Source organism: Lithobates pipiens, unplaced genomic scaffold (genome assembly GCF_037356315.1).
Source record: "Lithobates pipiens isolate NorthernLeopardFrog02 unplaced genomic scaffold, aLitPip1_a1.2 Scaffold_8, whole genome shotgun sequence".
In the NCBI taxonomy this organism is placed as follows: Eukaryota; Metazoa; Chordata; class Amphibia; order Anura; family Ranidae; genus Lithobates; species Lithobates pipiens.
This window is the reverse complement of record NW_027507903.1, coordinates 271,053,155-271,067,909: the sequence shown is the minus strand read 5'-3', so window position 1 is coordinate 271,067,909 and position 14,755 is coordinate 271,053,155. Positions and strand designations below refer to the sequence as shown.

At 45.8% G+C, this 14,755-nt stretch overlaps 12 non-coding genes across 12 annotated transcripts; all 12 read left to right on the top strand.

Moving 5' to 3' along the window:
* The first annotated feature begins 458 nt into the window (after positions 1-458).
* Positions 459-531, top strand: TRNAV-AAC (transfer RNA valine (anticodon AAC)). Its single transcript has one exon. It is a non-coding gene; the product is annotated as a tRNA-Val (tRNA).
* Positions 532-1,270: 739 nt separating this feature from the next.
* Positions 1,271-1,343, top strand: TRNAV-AAC (transfer RNA valine (anticodon AAC)). Its single transcript has one exon. It is a non-coding gene; the product is annotated as a tRNA-Val (tRNA).
* A 2,363-nt stretch (positions 1,344-3,706) lies between these two features.
* On the top strand, positions 3,707-3,779 carry TRNAV-AAC (transfer RNA valine (anticodon AAC)). The gene has a single exon. It is a non-coding gene; the product is annotated as a tRNA-Val (tRNA).
* Positions 3,780-4,702: 923 nt separating this feature from the next.
* On the top strand, positions 4,703-4,775 carry TRNAV-CAC (transfer RNA valine (anticodon CAC)). The gene has a single exon. It is a non-coding gene; the product is annotated as a tRNA-Val (tRNA).
* Positions 4,776-5,330: 555 nt separating this feature from the next.
* On the top strand, positions 5,331-5,403 carry TRNAV-AAC (transfer RNA valine (anticodon AAC)). Its single transcript has one exon. It is a non-coding gene; the product is annotated as a tRNA-Val (tRNA).
* Positions 5,404-7,950: 2,547 nt separating this feature from the next.
* Positions 7,951-8,023, top strand: TRNAV-CAC (transfer RNA valine (anticodon CAC)). The gene has a single exon. It is a non-coding gene; the product is annotated as a tRNA-Val (tRNA).
* A 1,367-nt stretch (positions 8,024-9,390) lies between these two features.
* On the top strand, positions 9,391-9,463 carry TRNAF-AAA (transfer RNA phenylalanine (anticodon AAA)). Its single transcript has one exon. It is a non-coding gene; the product is annotated as a tRNA-Phe (tRNA).
* Positions 9,464-9,573: 110 nt separating this feature from the next.
* Positions 9,574-9,646, top strand: TRNAV-CAC (transfer RNA valine (anticodon CAC)). Its single transcript has one exon. It is a non-coding gene; the product is annotated as a tRNA-Val (tRNA).
* A 1,367-nt stretch (positions 9,647-11,013) lies between these two features.
* On the top strand, positions 11,014-11,086 carry TRNAV-AAC (transfer RNA valine (anticodon AAC)). Its single transcript has one exon. It is a non-coding gene; the product is annotated as a tRNA-Val (tRNA).
* A 923-nt stretch (positions 11,087-12,009) lies between these two features.
* On the top strand, positions 12,010-12,082 carry TRNAV-CAC (transfer RNA valine (anticodon CAC)). The gene has a single exon. It is a non-coding gene; the product is annotated as a tRNA-Val (tRNA).
* Positions 12,083-12,821: 739 nt separating this feature from the next.
* On the top strand, positions 12,822-12,894 carry TRNAV-CAC (transfer RNA valine (anticodon CAC)). The gene has a single exon. It is a non-coding gene; the product is annotated as a tRNA-Val (tRNA).
* Positions 12,895-14,261: 1,367 nt separating this feature from the next.
* Positions 14,262-14,334, top strand: TRNAV-AAC (transfer RNA valine (anticodon AAC)). Its single transcript has one exon. It is a non-coding gene; the product is annotated as a tRNA-Val (tRNA).
* The last annotated feature ends 421 nt before the right edge of the window (positions 14,335-14,755 follow it).

Sequence of the window (14,755 nt, the reverse complement as noted above, 5' to 3'; positions counted from 1 at the left end):
ACAGTTTAGGTGCAACACCTTCAATGTGAGCTCTTTTTCTTCACTGTTTATGAGCTGACCATCGCTGTAAGTGTTTGGTGTTTAGGCAAACTTGTTTTCTGGACCCAAAGGCAATTGGAATGTGGACTTTGGTTCTAATGCTTAGTCAGCTGAGCTGGAAAACCTGACGACCATTGGCGTATGTTTTCAGCTGACCTGGTGAGAAAAGTGTGTGGAAAAGCTAGAGGTGATATCCATGACTCAGTGTATCTTGCCAGTACTGGCTGTTTTGAGGATGTTATTTGTATCAAGTTAGGCATCCGAGATGGGCTTTCTTCCTTCTTTGCTTCATTACCAAAGAGTATCATTTGCAAGGACGGTAAACTGAACTCAGGTTATCAACCAACCAGAAGCAAATAATAGCTAATACGGTGACCCCAACCTCCGAGCAACCAACCCGAGAAGCGCTGTCGTGATAGGTTTCTGTAGTGTAGTGGTTATCACGTTCGCCTAACACGCGAAAGGTCCCCGGTTCGAAACCGGGCAGAAACAATTTGAGCGCACTAGTGCTTTTTGTCAATGTCACTTTCAGCAGCTCTTTTCACCGATCTTACTTTAGGGTAGACTTTCGGTCTGCAAGGCTCAAAAGAACAGCATGAATGGGTTTCTGTAGTGTAGTGGTTATCACGTTCGCCTCACACGCGAAAGTTCCCCGGTTCGAAACCGGGCAGAAACAGTGCTTACCTTTAACTTTTTCACAGTCTGGCAAACTCAAAGCTCTTGCCATGCCTTGCCCCTCTGGCAGCCGTAAGCCAAATCTGCCAATACAAAGCACAGTTTAGGTGCAACACCTTCAATGTGAGCTCTTTTTCTTCACTGTTTATGAGCTGACCATCGCTGTAAGTGTTTGGTGTTTAGGCAAACTTGTTTTCTGGACCCAAAGGCAATTGGAATGTGGACTTTGGTTCTCCTGCTTAGTCAGCTGAGCTGGAAAACCTGACGACCATTGGCGTATGTTTTCAGCTGACCTGGTGAGAAAAGTGTGTGGAAAAGCTAGAGGTGATATCCATGACTCAGTGTATCTTGCCAGTACTGGCTGTTTTGAGGATGTTATTTGTATCAAGTTAGGCATCCGAGATGGGCTTTCTTCCTTCTTTGCTTCATTACCAAAGAGTATCATTTGCAAGGACGGTAAACTGAACTCAGGTTATCAACCAACCAGAAGCAAATAATAGCTAATACGGTGACCCCAACCTCCGAGCAACCAACCCGAAAAGTGCTGTCATGATAGGTTTCTGTAGTGTAGTGGTTATCACGTTCGCCTAACACGCGAAAGGTCCCCGGTTCGAAACCGGGCAGAAACAATTTGAGCGCGCTAGTGCTTTTTGTCAATGTCGCTTTCAGCAGCTCTTTTCACCGATCTTACTTTAGGGTAGACTTTCGGTCTGCAAGGCTCAAAAAAACAGCATGAATGGGTTTCTGTAGTGTAGTGGTTATCACGTTCGCCTCACACGCGAATGGTACCCGGTTCGAAACCGGGCAGAAACAGTGCTTACCTTTAACTTTTTCAAAGTCTGGCAAACTCAAAGCTTTTGCCATGCCTTGCCCCTCTGGCAGCCGTAAGCCAAATCTGCCAATACAAAGCACAGTTTAGGTGCAACACCTTCAATGTGAGCTCTTTTTCTTCACTGTTTATGAGCTGACCATCGCTGTAAGTGTTTGGTGTTTAGGCAAACTTGTTTTCTGGACCCAAAGGCAATTGGAATGTGGACTTTGGTTCTCCTGCTTAGTCAGCTGAGCTGGAAAACCTGACGACCATTGGCGTATGTTTTCAGCTGACCTGGTGAGAAAAGTGTGTGGAAAAGCTAGAGGTGATATCCATGACTCAGTGTATCTTGCCAGTACTGGCTGTTTTGAGGATGTTATTTGTATCAAGTTAGGCATCCGAGATGGGCTTTCTTCCTTCTTTGCTTCATTACCAAAGAGTATCATTTGCAAGGACGGTAAACTGAACTCAGGTTATCAACCAACCAGAAGCAAATAATAGCTAATACGGTGACCCCAACCTCCGAGCAACCAACCCGAAAAGTGCTGTCATGATAGGGTTCTGTAGTGTAGTGGTTATCACGTTCGCCTAACACGCGAAAGGTCCCCGGTTCGAAACCGGGCAGAAACAATTTGAGCGCGCTAGTGCTTTTTGTCAATGTCGCTTTCAGCAGCTCTTTTCACCGATCTTACTTTAGGGTAGACTTTCGGTCTGCAAGGCTCAAAAAAACAGCATGAATGGGTTTCTGTAGTGTAGTGGTTATCACATTCGCCTCACACGCGAAAGGTCCCCGGTTCGAAACCGGGCAGAAACAGTGCTTACCTTTAACTTTTTCACAGTCTGGCAAACTCAAAGCTCTTGCCATGCCTTGCCCCTCTGGCAGCCGTAAGCCAAATCTGCCAATACAAAGCACAGTTTAGGTGCAACACCTTCAATGTGAGCTCTTTTTCTTCACTGTTTATGAGCTGACCATCGCTGTAAGTGTTTGGTGTTTAGGCAAACTTGTTTTCTGGACCCAAAGGCAATTGGAATGTGGACTTTGGTTCTCCTGCTTAGTCAGCTGAGCTGGAAAACCTGACGACCATTGGCGTATGTTTTCAGCTGACCTGGTGAGAAAAGTGTGTGGAAAAGCTAGAGGTGATATCCATGACTCAGTGTATCTTGCCAGTACTGGCTGTTTTGAGGATGTTATTTGTATCAAGTTAGGCATCCGAGATGGGCTTTCTTCCTTCTTTGCTTCATTACCAAAGAGTATCATTTGCAAGGACGGTAAACTGAACTCAGGTTATCAACCAACCAGAAGCAAATAATAGCTAATACGGTGACCCCAACCTCCGAGCAACCAACCCGAAAAGTGCTGTCATGATAGGTTTCTGTAGTGTAGTGGTTATCACGTTCGCCTAACAAGCAAAAGGTCCCCGGTTCGAAACCGGGCAGAAACAATTTGAGCGCGCTAGTGCTTTTTGTCAATGTCGCTTTCAGCAGCTCTTTTCACCGATCTTACTTTAGGGTAGACTTTCGGTTTGCAAGGCTCAAAAAAACAGCATGAATGGGTTTCTGTAGTGTAGTGGTTATCACGTTCGCCTCACACGCGAAAGGTCCCCGGTTCGAAACCCGGCAGAAACAGTGCTTACCTTTAACTTTTTCACAGTCTGGCAAACTCAAAGCTCTTGCCATGCCTTGCCCCTCTGGCAGCCGTAAGCCAAATCTGCCAATACAAAGCACAGTTTAGGTGCAACACCTTCAATGTGAGCTCTTTTTCTTCACTGTTTATGAGCTGACCATCGCTGTAAGTGTTTGGTGTTTAGGCAAACTTGTTTTCTGGACCCAAAGGCAATTGGAATGTGGACTTTGGTTCTCCTGCTTAGTCAGCTGAGCTGGAAAACCTGACGACCATTGGCGTATGTTTTCAGCTGACCTGGTGAGAAAAGTGTGTGGAAAAGCTAGAGGTGATATCCATGACTCAGTGTATCTTGCCAGTACTGGCTGTTTTGAGGATGTTATTTGTATCAAGTTAGGCATCCGAGATGGGCTTTCTTCCTTCTTTGCTTCATTACCAAAGAGTATCATTTGCAAGGACGGTAAACTGAACTCAGGTTATCAACCAACCAGAAGCAAATAATAGCTAATACGGTGACCCCAACCTCCGAGCAACCAACTTGAAAAGTGCTGTCGTGATAGGTTTCTGTAGTGTAGTGGTTATCACGTTCGCCTAACACGCGAAAGGTCCCCGGTTCGAAACCGGGCAGAAACAATTTGAGCACGCTAGTGCTTTTTGTCAATGTCGCTTTCAGCAGCTCTTTTCACCGATCTTACTTTAGGGTAGACTTTCGGTCTGCAAGGCTCAAAAAAACAGCATGAATGGGTTTCTGTAGTGTAGTGGTTACCACATTCGCCTCACACGCGAAAGGTCCCCGGTTCGAAACCGGGCAGAAACAGTGCTTACCTTTAACTTTTTCACAGTCTGGCAAACTCAAAGCTCTTGCCATGCCTTGCCCCTCTGGCAGCCGTAAGCCAAATCTGCCAATACAAAGCACAGTTTAGGTGCAACACCTTCAATGTGAGCTCTTTTTCTTCACTGTTTATGAGCTGACCATCGCTGTAAGTGTTTGGTGTTTAGGCAAACTTGTTTTCTGGACCCAAAGGCAATTGGAATGTGGACTTTGGTTCTCCTGCTTAGTCAGCTGAGCTGGAAAACCTGACGACCATTGGCGTATGTTTTCAGCTGACCTGGTGAGAAAAGTGTGTGGAAAAGCTAGAGGTGATATCCATGACTCAGTGTATCTTGCCAGTACTGGCTGTTTTGAGGATGTTATTTGTATCAAGTTAGGCATCCGAGATGGGCTTTCTTCCTTCTTTGCTTCATTACCAAAGAGTATCATTTGCAAGGACGGTAAACTGAACTCAGGTTATCAACCAACCAGAAGCAAATAATAGCTAATACGGTGACCCCAACCTCCGAGCAACCAACCCGAAAAGTGCTGTCATGATAGGTTTCTGTAGTGTAGTGGTTATCACGTTCGCCTAACACGCAAAAGGTCCCCGGTTCGAAACCGGGCAGAAACAATTTGAGCGCGCTAGTGCTTTTTGTCAATGTCGCTTTCAGCAGCTCTTTTCACCGATCTTACTTTAGGGTAGACTTTCGGTTTGCAAGGCTCAAAAAAACAGCATGAATGGGTTTCTGTAGTGTAGTGGTTATCACGTTCGCCTCACACGCGAAAGGTCCCCGGTTCGAAACCGGGCAGAAACAGTGCTTACCTTTAACTTTTTCAAAGTCTGGCAAACTCAAAGCTTTTGCCATGCCTTGCCCCTCTGGCAGCCGTAAGCCAAATCTGCCAATACAAAGCACAGTTTAGGTGCAACACCTTCAATGTGAGCTCTTTTTCTTCACTGTTTATGAGCTGACCATCGCTGTAAGTGTTTGGTGTTTAGGCAAACTTGTTTTCTGGACCCAAAGGCAATTGGAATGTGGACTTTGGTTCTAATGCTTAGTCAGCTGAGCTGGAAAACCTGACGACCATTGGCGTATGTTTTCAGCTGACCTGGTGAGAAAAGTGTGTGGAAAAGCTAGAGGTGATATCCATGACTCAGTGTATCTTGCCAGTACTGGCTGTTTTGAGGATGTTATTTGTATCAAGTTAGGCATCCGAGATGGGCTTTCTTCCTTCTTTGCTTCATTACCAAAGAGTATCATTTGCAAGGACGGTAAACTGAACTCAGGTTATCAACCAACCAGAAGCAAATAATAGCTAATACGGTGACCCCAACCTCCGAGCAACCAACCCGAAAAGAGCTGTCGTGATAGGTTTCTGTAGTGTAGTGGTTATCACGTTCGCCTAACACGCGAAAGGTCCCCGGTTCGAAACCGGGCAGAAACAATTTGAGCGCGCTAGTGCTTTTTGTCAATGTCGCTTTCAGCAGCTCTTTTCACCGATCTTACTTTAGGGTAGACTTTCGGTCTGCAAGGCTCAAAAAAACAGCATGAATGGGTTTCTGTAGTGTAGTGGTTATCACATTCGCCTCACACGCGAAAGGTCCCCGGTTCGAAACCGGGCAGAAACAGTGCTTACCTTTAACTTTTTCACAGTCTGGCAAACTCAAAGCTCTTGCCATGCCTTGCCCCTCTGGCAGCCGTAAGCCAAATCTGCCAATACAAAGCACAGTTTAGGTGCAACACCTTCAATGTGAGCTCTTTTTCTTCACTGTTTATGAGCTGACCATCGCTGTAAGTGTTTGGTGTTTAGGCAAACTTGTTTTCTGGACCCAAAGGCAATTGGAATGTGGACTTTGGTTCTCCTGCTTAGTCAGCTGAGCTGGAAAACCTGACGACCATTGGCGTATGTTTTCAGCTGACCTGGTGAGAAAAGTGTGTGGAAAAGCTAGAGGTGATATCCATGACTCAGTGTATCTTGCCAGTACTGGCTGTTTTGAGGATGTTATTTGTATCAAGTTAGGCATCCGAGATGGGCTTTCTTCCTTCTTTGCTTCATTACCAAAGAGTATCATTTGCAAGGACGGTAAACTGAACTCAGGTTATCAACCAACCAGAAGCAAATAATAGCTAATACGGTGACCCCAACCTCCGAGCAACCAACCCGAAAAGTGCTCTCATGATAGGTTTCTGTAGTGTAGTGGTTATCACATTCGCCTAACAAGCAAAAGGTCCCCGGTTCGAAACCGGGCAGAAACAATTTGAGCGCGCTAGTGCTTTTTGTCAATGTCGCTTTCAGCAGCTCTTTTCACCGATCTTACTTTAGGGTAGACTTTCGGTTTGCAAGGCTCAAAAAAACAGCATGAATGGGTTTCTGTAGTGTAGTGGTTATCACGTTCGCCTCACACGCGAAAGGTCCCCGGTTCGAAACCCGGCAGAAACAGTGCTTACCTTTAACTTTTTCACAGTCTGGCAAACTCAAAGCTCTTGCCATGCCTTGCCCCTCTGGCAGCCGTAAGCCAAATCTGCCAATACAAAGCACAGTTTAGGTGCAACACCTTCAATGTGAGCTCTTTTTCTTCACTGTTTATGAGCTGACCATCGCTGTAAGTGTTTGGTGTTTAGGCAAACTTGTTTTCTGGACCCAAAGGCAATTGGAATGTGGACTTTGGTTCTCCTGCTTAGTCAGCTGAGCTGGAAAACCTGACGACCATTGGCGTATGTTTTCAGCTGACCTGGTGAGAAAAGTGTGTGGAAAAGCTAGAGGTGATATCCATGACTCAGTGTATCTTGCCAGTACTGGCTGTTTTGAGGATGTTATTTGTATCAAGTTAGGCATCCGAGATGGGCTTTCTTCCTTCTTTGCTTCATTACCAAAGAGTATCATTTGCAAGGACGGTAAACTGAACTCAGGTTATCAACCAACCAGAAGCAAATAATAGCTAATACGGTGACCCCAACCTCCGAGCAACCAACCCGAAAAGTGCTGTCGTGATAGGTTTCTGTAGTGTAGTGGTTATCACGTTCGCCTAACACGCGAAAGGTCCCCAGTTCGAAACCGGGCAGAAACAATTTGAGCACGCTAGTGCTTTTTGTCAATGTCGCTTTCAGCAGCTCTTTTCACCGATCTTACTTTAGGGTAGACTTTCGGTCTGCAAGGCTCAAAAAAACAGCATGAATGGGTTTCTGTAGTGTAGTGGTTACCACATTCGCCTCACACGCGAAAGGTCCCCGGTTCGAAACCGGGCAGAAACAGTGCTTACCTTTAACTTTTTCACAGTCTGGCAAACTCAAAGCTCTTGCCATGCCTTGCCCCTCTGGCAGCCGTAAGCCAAATCTGCCAATACAAAGCACAGTTTAGGTGCAACACCTTCAATGTGAGCTCTTTTTCTTCACTGTTTATGAGCTGACCATCGCTGTAAGTGTTTGGTGTTTAGGCAAACTTGTTTTCTGGACCCAAAGGCAATTGGAATGTGGACTTTGGTTCTCCTGCTTAGTCAGCTGAGCTGGAAAACCTGACGACCATTGGCGTATGTTTTCAGCTGACCTGGTGAGAAAAGTGTGTGGAAAAGCTAGAGGTGATATCCATGACTCAGTGTATCTTGCCAGTACTGGCTGTTTTGAGGATGTTATTTGTATCAAGTTAGGCATCCGAGATGGGCTTTCTTCCTTCTTTGCTTCATTACCAAAGAGTATCATTTGCAAGGACGGTAAACTGAACTCAGGTTATCAACCAACCAGAAGCAAATAATAGCTAATACGGTGACCCCAACCTCCGAGCAACCAACCCGAAAAGTGCTGTCATGATAGGTTTCTGTAGTGTAGTGGTTATCACGTTCGCCTAACACGCAAAAGGTCCCCGGTTCGAAACCGGGCAGAAACAATTTGAGCGCGCTAGTGCTTTTTGTCAATGTCGCTTTCAGCAGCTCTTTTCACCGATCTTACTTTAGGGTAGACTTTCGGTTTGCAAGGCTCAAAAAAACAGCATGAATGGGTTTCTGTAGTGTAGTGGTTATCACGTTCGCCTCACACGCGAAAGGTCCCCGGTTCGAAACCGGGCAGAAACAGTGCTTACCTTTAACTTTTTCACAGTCTGGCAAACTCAAAGCTCTTGCCATGCCTTGCCCCTCTGGCAGCCGTAAGCCAAATCTGCCAATACAAAGCACAGTTTAGGTGCAACACCTTCAATGTGAGCTCTTTTTCTTCACTGTTTATGAGCTGACCATCGCTGTAAGTGTTTGGTGTTTAGGCAAACTTGTTTTCTGGACCCAAAGGCAATTGGAATGTGGACTTTGGTTCTCCTGCTTAGTCAGCTGAGCTGGAAAACCTGACGACCATTGGCGTATGTTTTCAGCTGACCTGGTGAGAAAAGTGTGTGGAAAAGCTAGAGGTGATATCCATGACTCAGTGTATCTTGCCAGTACTGGCTGTTTTGAGGATGTTATTTGTATCAAGTTAGGCATCCGAGATGGGCTTTCTTCCTTCTTTGCTTCATTACCAAAGAGTATCATTTGCAAGGACGGTAAACTGAACTCAGGTTATCAACCAACCAGAAGCAAATAATAGCTAATACGGTGACCCCAACCTCCGAGCAACCAACCCGAAAAGAGCTGTCGTGATAGGTTTCTGTAGTGTAGTGGTTATCACGTTCGCCTAACACGCGAAATGTCCCCGGTTCGAAACCGGGCAGAAACAATTTGAGCACGCTAGTGCTTTTTGTCAATGTCGCTTTCAGCAGCTCTTTTCACCGATCTTACTTTAGGGTAGACTTTCGGTCTGCAAGGCTCAAAAAAACAGCATGAATGGGTTTCTGTAGTGTAGTGGTTATCACATTCGCCTCACACGCGAAAGGTCCCCGGTTCGAAACCGGGCAGAAACAGTGCTTACCTTTAACTTTTTCACAGTCTGGCAAACTCAAAGCTCTTGCCATGCCTTGCCCCTCTGGCAGCCGTAAGCCAAATCTGCCAATACAAAGCACAGTTTAGGTGCAACACCTTCAATGTGAGCTCTTTTTCTTCACTGTTTATGAGCTGACCATCGCTGTAAGTGTTTGGTGTTTAGGCAAACTTGTTTTCTGGACCCAAAGGCAATTGGAATGTGGACTTTGGTTCTCCTGCTTAGTCAGCTGAGCTGGAAAACCTGACGACCATTGGCGTATGTTTTCAGCTGACCTGGTGAGAAAAGTGTGTGGAAAAGCTAGAGGTGATATCCATGACTCAGTGTATCTTGCCAGTACTGGCTGTTTTGAGGATGTTATTTGTATCAAGTTAGGCATCCGAGATGGGCTTTCTTCCTTCTTTGCTTCATTACCAAAGAGTATCATTTGCAAGGACGGTAAACTGAACTCAGGTTATCAACCAACCAGAAGCAAATAATAGCTAATACGGTGACCCCAACCTCCGAGCAACCAACCCGAAAAGTGCTGTCATGATAGGTTTCTGTAGTGTAGTGGTTATCACGTTCGCCTAAAACGCAAAAGGTCCCCGGTTCGAAACCGGGCAGAAACAATTTGAGCGCGCTAGTGCTTTTTGTCAATGTCGCTTTCAGCAGCTCTTTTCACCGATCTTACTTTAGGGTAGACTTTCGGTCTGCAAGGCTCAAAAAACAGCATGAATGGGTTTCTGTAGTGTAGTGGTTATCACGTTCGCCTCACACGCGAAAGGTCCCCGGTTCGAAACCGGGCAGAAACAGTGCTTACCTTTAACTTTTTCACAGTCTGGCAAACTCAAAGCTCTTGCCATGCCTTGCCCCTCTGGCAGCCGTAAGCCAAATCTGCCAATACAAAGCACAGTTTAGGTGCAACACCTTCAATGTGAGCTCTTTTTCTTCACTGTTTATGAGCTGACCATCGCTGTAAGTGTTTGGTGTTTAGGCAAACTTGTTTTCTGGACCCAAAGGCAATTGGAATGTGGACTTTGGTTCTCCTGCTTAGTCAGCTGAGCTGGAAAACCTGACGACCATTGGCGTATGTTTTCAGCTGATCTGGTGAGAAAAGTGTGTGGAAAAGCTAGAGGTGATATCCATGACTCAGTGTATCTTGCCAGTACTGGCTGTTTTGAGGATGTTATTTGTATCAAGTTAGGCATCCGAGATGGGCTTTCTTCCTTCTTTGCTTCATTACCAAAGAGTATCATTTGCAAGGACGGTAAACTGAACTCAGGTTATCAACCAACCAGAAGCAAATAATAGCTAATACGGTGACCTCAACCTCCGAGCAACCAACCCGAAAAGTGCTATAGTGATAGGTTTCTGTAGTGTAGTGGTTATCACGTTCGCCTAACACGCGAAAGGTCCCCGGTTCGAAACCGGGCAGAAACGATTTGAGCGCGCTAGTGCTTTTTGTCAATGTCGCTTTCCGCAGCTCTTTTCACCGATCTTACTTTAGGGTAGACTTTCGGTTTGCAAGGCTCAAAAAAACAGCATGAATGGGTTTCTGTAGTGTAGTGGTTATCAGGTTCGCCTCACACGCGAAAGGTCCCCGGTTCGAAACCGGGCAGAAACAGTGCTTACCTTTAACTTTTTCACAGTCTGGCAAACTCAAAGCTCTTGCCATGCCTTGCCCCTCTGGCAGCCATAAGCCAAATCTGCCAATACAAAGCACAGTTTAGGTGCAACACCTTCAATGTGAGCTCTTTTTCTTCACTGTTTATGAGCTGACCATCGCTGTAAGTGTTTGGTGTTTAGGCAAACTTGTTTTCTGGAACCAAATGCAATTGGAATGTGGACTTTGGTTCTCCTGCTTAGTCAGCTGAGCTGGAAAACCTGACGAACATTGGCGTATGTTTTCAGCTGACCTGGTGAGAAAAGTGTGTGGAAAAGCTAGAGGTGATATCCATGACTCAGTGTATCTTGCCAGTACTGGCTGTTTTGAGGATGTTATTTGTATCAAGTTAGGCATCCGAGATGGGCTTTCTTCCTTCTTTGCTTCATTACCAAAGAGTATCATTTGCAAGGACGGTAAACTGAACTCAGGTTATCAACCAACCAGAAGCAAATAATAGCTAATACGGTGACCCCAACCTCCGAGCAACCAACCCGAAAAGAGCTGTCGTGATAGGTTTCTGTAGTGTAGTGGTTATCACGTTCGCCTAACACGCGAAAGGTCCCCGGTTCGAAACCGGGCAGAAACAATTTGAGCGCGCTAGTGCTTTTTGTCAATGTCGCTTTCAGCAGCTCTTTTCACCGATCTTACTTTAGGGTAGACTTTCGGTCTGCAAGGCTCAAAAAAACAGCATGAATGGGTTTCTGTAGTGTAGTGGTTATCACATTCGCCTCACACGCGAAAGGTCCCCGGTTCGAAACCGGGCAGAAACAGTGCTTACCTTTAACTTTTTCACAGTCTGGCAAACTCAAAGCTCTTGCCATGCCTTGCCCCTCTGGCAGCCGTAAGCCAAATCTGCCAATACAAAGCACAGTTTAGGTGCAACACCTTCAATGTGAGCTCTTTTTCTTCACTGTTTATGAGCTGACCATCGCTGTAAGTGTTTGGTGTTTAGGCAAACTTGTTTTCTGGACCCAAAGGCAATTGGAATGTGGACTTTGGTTCTCCTGCTTAGTCAGCTGAGCTGGAAAACCTGACGACCATTAGCGTATGTTTTCAGCTGACCTGGTGAGAAAAGTGTGTGGAAAAGCTAGAGGTGATATCCATGACTCAGTGTATCTTGCCAGTACTGGCTGTTTTGAGGATGTTATTTGTATCAAGTTAGGCATCCGAGATGGGCTTTCTTCCTTCTTTGCTTCATTACCAAAGAGTATCATTTGCAAGGACGGTAAACTGAACTCAGGTTATCAACCAACCAGAAGCAAATAATAGCTAATACGGTGACCCCAACCTCCGAGCAACCAACCCGAAAAGTGCTGTCATGATAGGTTTCTGTAGTGTAGTGGTTATCACGTTCGCCTAACACGCAAAAGGTCCCCGGTTCGAAACCGGGCAGAAACAATTTGAGCGCGCTAGTGCTTTTTGTCAATGTCGCTTTCAGCAGCTCTTTTCACCGATCTTACTTTAGGGTAGACTTTCGGTTTGCAAGGCTCAAAAAAACAGCATGAATGGGTTTCTGTAGTGTAGTGGTTATCACGTTCGCCTCACACGCGAAAGGTCCCCGGTTCGAAACCGGGCAGAAACAGTGCTTACCTTTAACTTTTTCACAGTCTGGCAAACTCAAAGCTCTTGCCATGCCTTGCCCCTCTGGCAGCCGTAAGCCAAATCTGCCAATACAAAGCACAGTTTAGGTGCAACACCTTCAATGTGAGCTCTTTTTCTTCACTGTTTATGAGCTGACCAACGCTGTAAGTGTTTGGTGTTTAGGCAAACTTGTTTTCTGGACCCAAAGGCAATTGGAATGTGGACTTTGGTTCTCCTGCTTAGTCAGCTGAGCTGGAAAACCTGACGACCATTGGCGTATGTTTTCAGCTGACCTGGTGAGAAAAGTGTGTGGAAAAGCTAGAGGTGATATCCATGACTCAGTGTATCTTGCCAGTACTGGCTGTTTTGAGGATGTTATTTGTATCAAGTTAGGCATCCGAGATGGGCTTTCTTCCTTCTTTGCTTCATTACCAAAGAGTATCATTTGCAAGGACGGTAAACTGAACTCAGGTTATCAACCAACCAGAAGCAAATAATAGCTAATACGGTGACCCCAACCTCCGAGCAACCAACCCGAAAAGTGCTGTCATGATAGGTTTCTGTAGTGTAGTGGTTATCACGTTCGCCTAACACGCAAAAGGTCCCCGGTTCGAAACCGGGCAGAAACAATTTGAGCGCGCTAGTGCTTTTTGTCAATGTCGCTTTCAGCAGCTCTTTTCACCGATCTTACTTTAGGGTAGACTTTCGGTTTGCAAGGCTCAAAAAAACAGCATGAATGGGTTTCTGTAGTGTAGTGGTTATCACGTTCGCCTCACACGCGAAAGGTCCCCGGTTCGAAACCGGGCAGAAACAGTGCTTACCTTTAACTTTTTCACAGTCTGGCAAACTCAAAGCTCTTGCCATGCCTTGCCCCTCTGGCAGCCGTAAGCCAAATCTGCCAATACAAAGCACAGTTTAGGTGCAACACCTTCAATGTGAGCTCTTTTTCTTCACTGTTTATGAGCTGACCATCGCTGTAAGTGTTTGGTGTTTAGGCAAACTTGTTTTCTGGACCCAAAGGCAATTGGAATGTGGACTTTGGTTCTCCTGCTTAGTCAGCTGAGCTGGAAAACCTGACGACCATTGGCGTATGTTTTCAGCTGACCTGGTGAGAAAAGTGTGTGGAAAAGCTAGAGGTGATATCCATGACTCAGTGTATCTTGCCAGTACTGGCTGTTTTGAGGATGTTATTTGTATCAAGTTAGGCATCCGAGATGGGCTTTCTTCCTTCTTTGCTTCATTACCAAAGAGTATCATTTGCAAGGACGGTAAACTGAACTCAGGTTATCAACCAACCAGAAGCAAATAATAGCTAATACGGTGACCCCAACCTCCGAGCAACCAACCCGAAAAGTGCTGTCATGATAGGTTTCTGTAGTGTAGTGGTTATCACGTTCGCCTAACACGCAAAAGGTCCCCGGTTCGAAACCGGGCAGAAACAATTTGAGCGCGCTAGTGCTTTTTGTCAATGTCGCTTTCCGCAGCTCTTTTCACCGATCTTACTTTAGGGTAGACTTTCGGTTTGCAAGGCTCAAAAAAACAGCATGAATGGGTTTCTGTAGTGTAGTGGTTATCAGGTTCGCCTCACACGCGAAAGGTCCCCGGTTCGAAACCGGGCAGAAACAGTGCTTACCTTTAACTTTTTCACAGTCTGGCAAACTCAAAGCTCTTGCCATGCCTTGCCCCTCTGGCAGCCATAAGCCAAATCTGCCAATACAAAGCACAGTTTAGGTGCAACACCTTCAATGTGAGCTCTTTTTCTTCACTGTTTATGAGCTGACCATCGCTGTAAGTGTTTGGTGTTTAGGCAAACTTGTTTTCTGGACCCAAATGCAATTGGAATGTGGACTTTGGTTCTCCTGCTTAGTCAGCTGAGCTGGAAAACCTGACGAACATTGGCGTATGTTTTCAGCTGACCTGGTGAGAAAAGTGTGTGGAAAAGCTAGAGGTGATATCCATGACTCAGTGTATCTTGCCAGTACTGGCTGTTTTGAGGATGTTATTTGTATCAAGTTAGGCATCCGAGATGGGCTTTCTTCCTTCTTTGCTTCATTACCAAAGAGTATCATTTGCAAGGACGGTAAACTGAACTCAGGTTATCAACCAACCAGAAGCAAATAATAGCTAATACGGTGACCCCAACCTCCGAGCAACCAACCCGAAAAGAGCTGTCGTGATAGGTTTCTGTAGTGTAGTGGTTATCACGTTCGCCTAACACGCGAAAGGTCCCCGGTTCGAAACCGGGCAGAAACAATTTGAGCGCGCTAGTGCTTTTTGTCAATGTCGCTTTCAGCAGCTCTTTTCACCGATCTTACTTTAGGGTAGACTTTCGGTCTGCAAGGCTCAAAAAAACAGCATGAATGGGTTTCTGTAGTGTAGTGGTTATCACATTCGCCTCACACGCGAAAGGTCCCCGGTTCGAAACCGGGCAGAAACAGTGCTTACCTTTAACTTTTTCACAGTCTGGCAAACTCAAAGCTCTTGCCATGCCTTGCCCCTCTGGCAGCCGTAAGCCAAATCTGCCAATACAAAGCACAGTTTAGGTGCAACACCTTCAATGTGAGCTCTTTTTCTTCACTGTTTATGAGCTGACCATCGCTGTAAGTGTTTGGTGTTTAGGCAAACTTGTTTTCTGGACCCAAAGGCAATTGGAATGTGGACTTTGGTTCTCCTG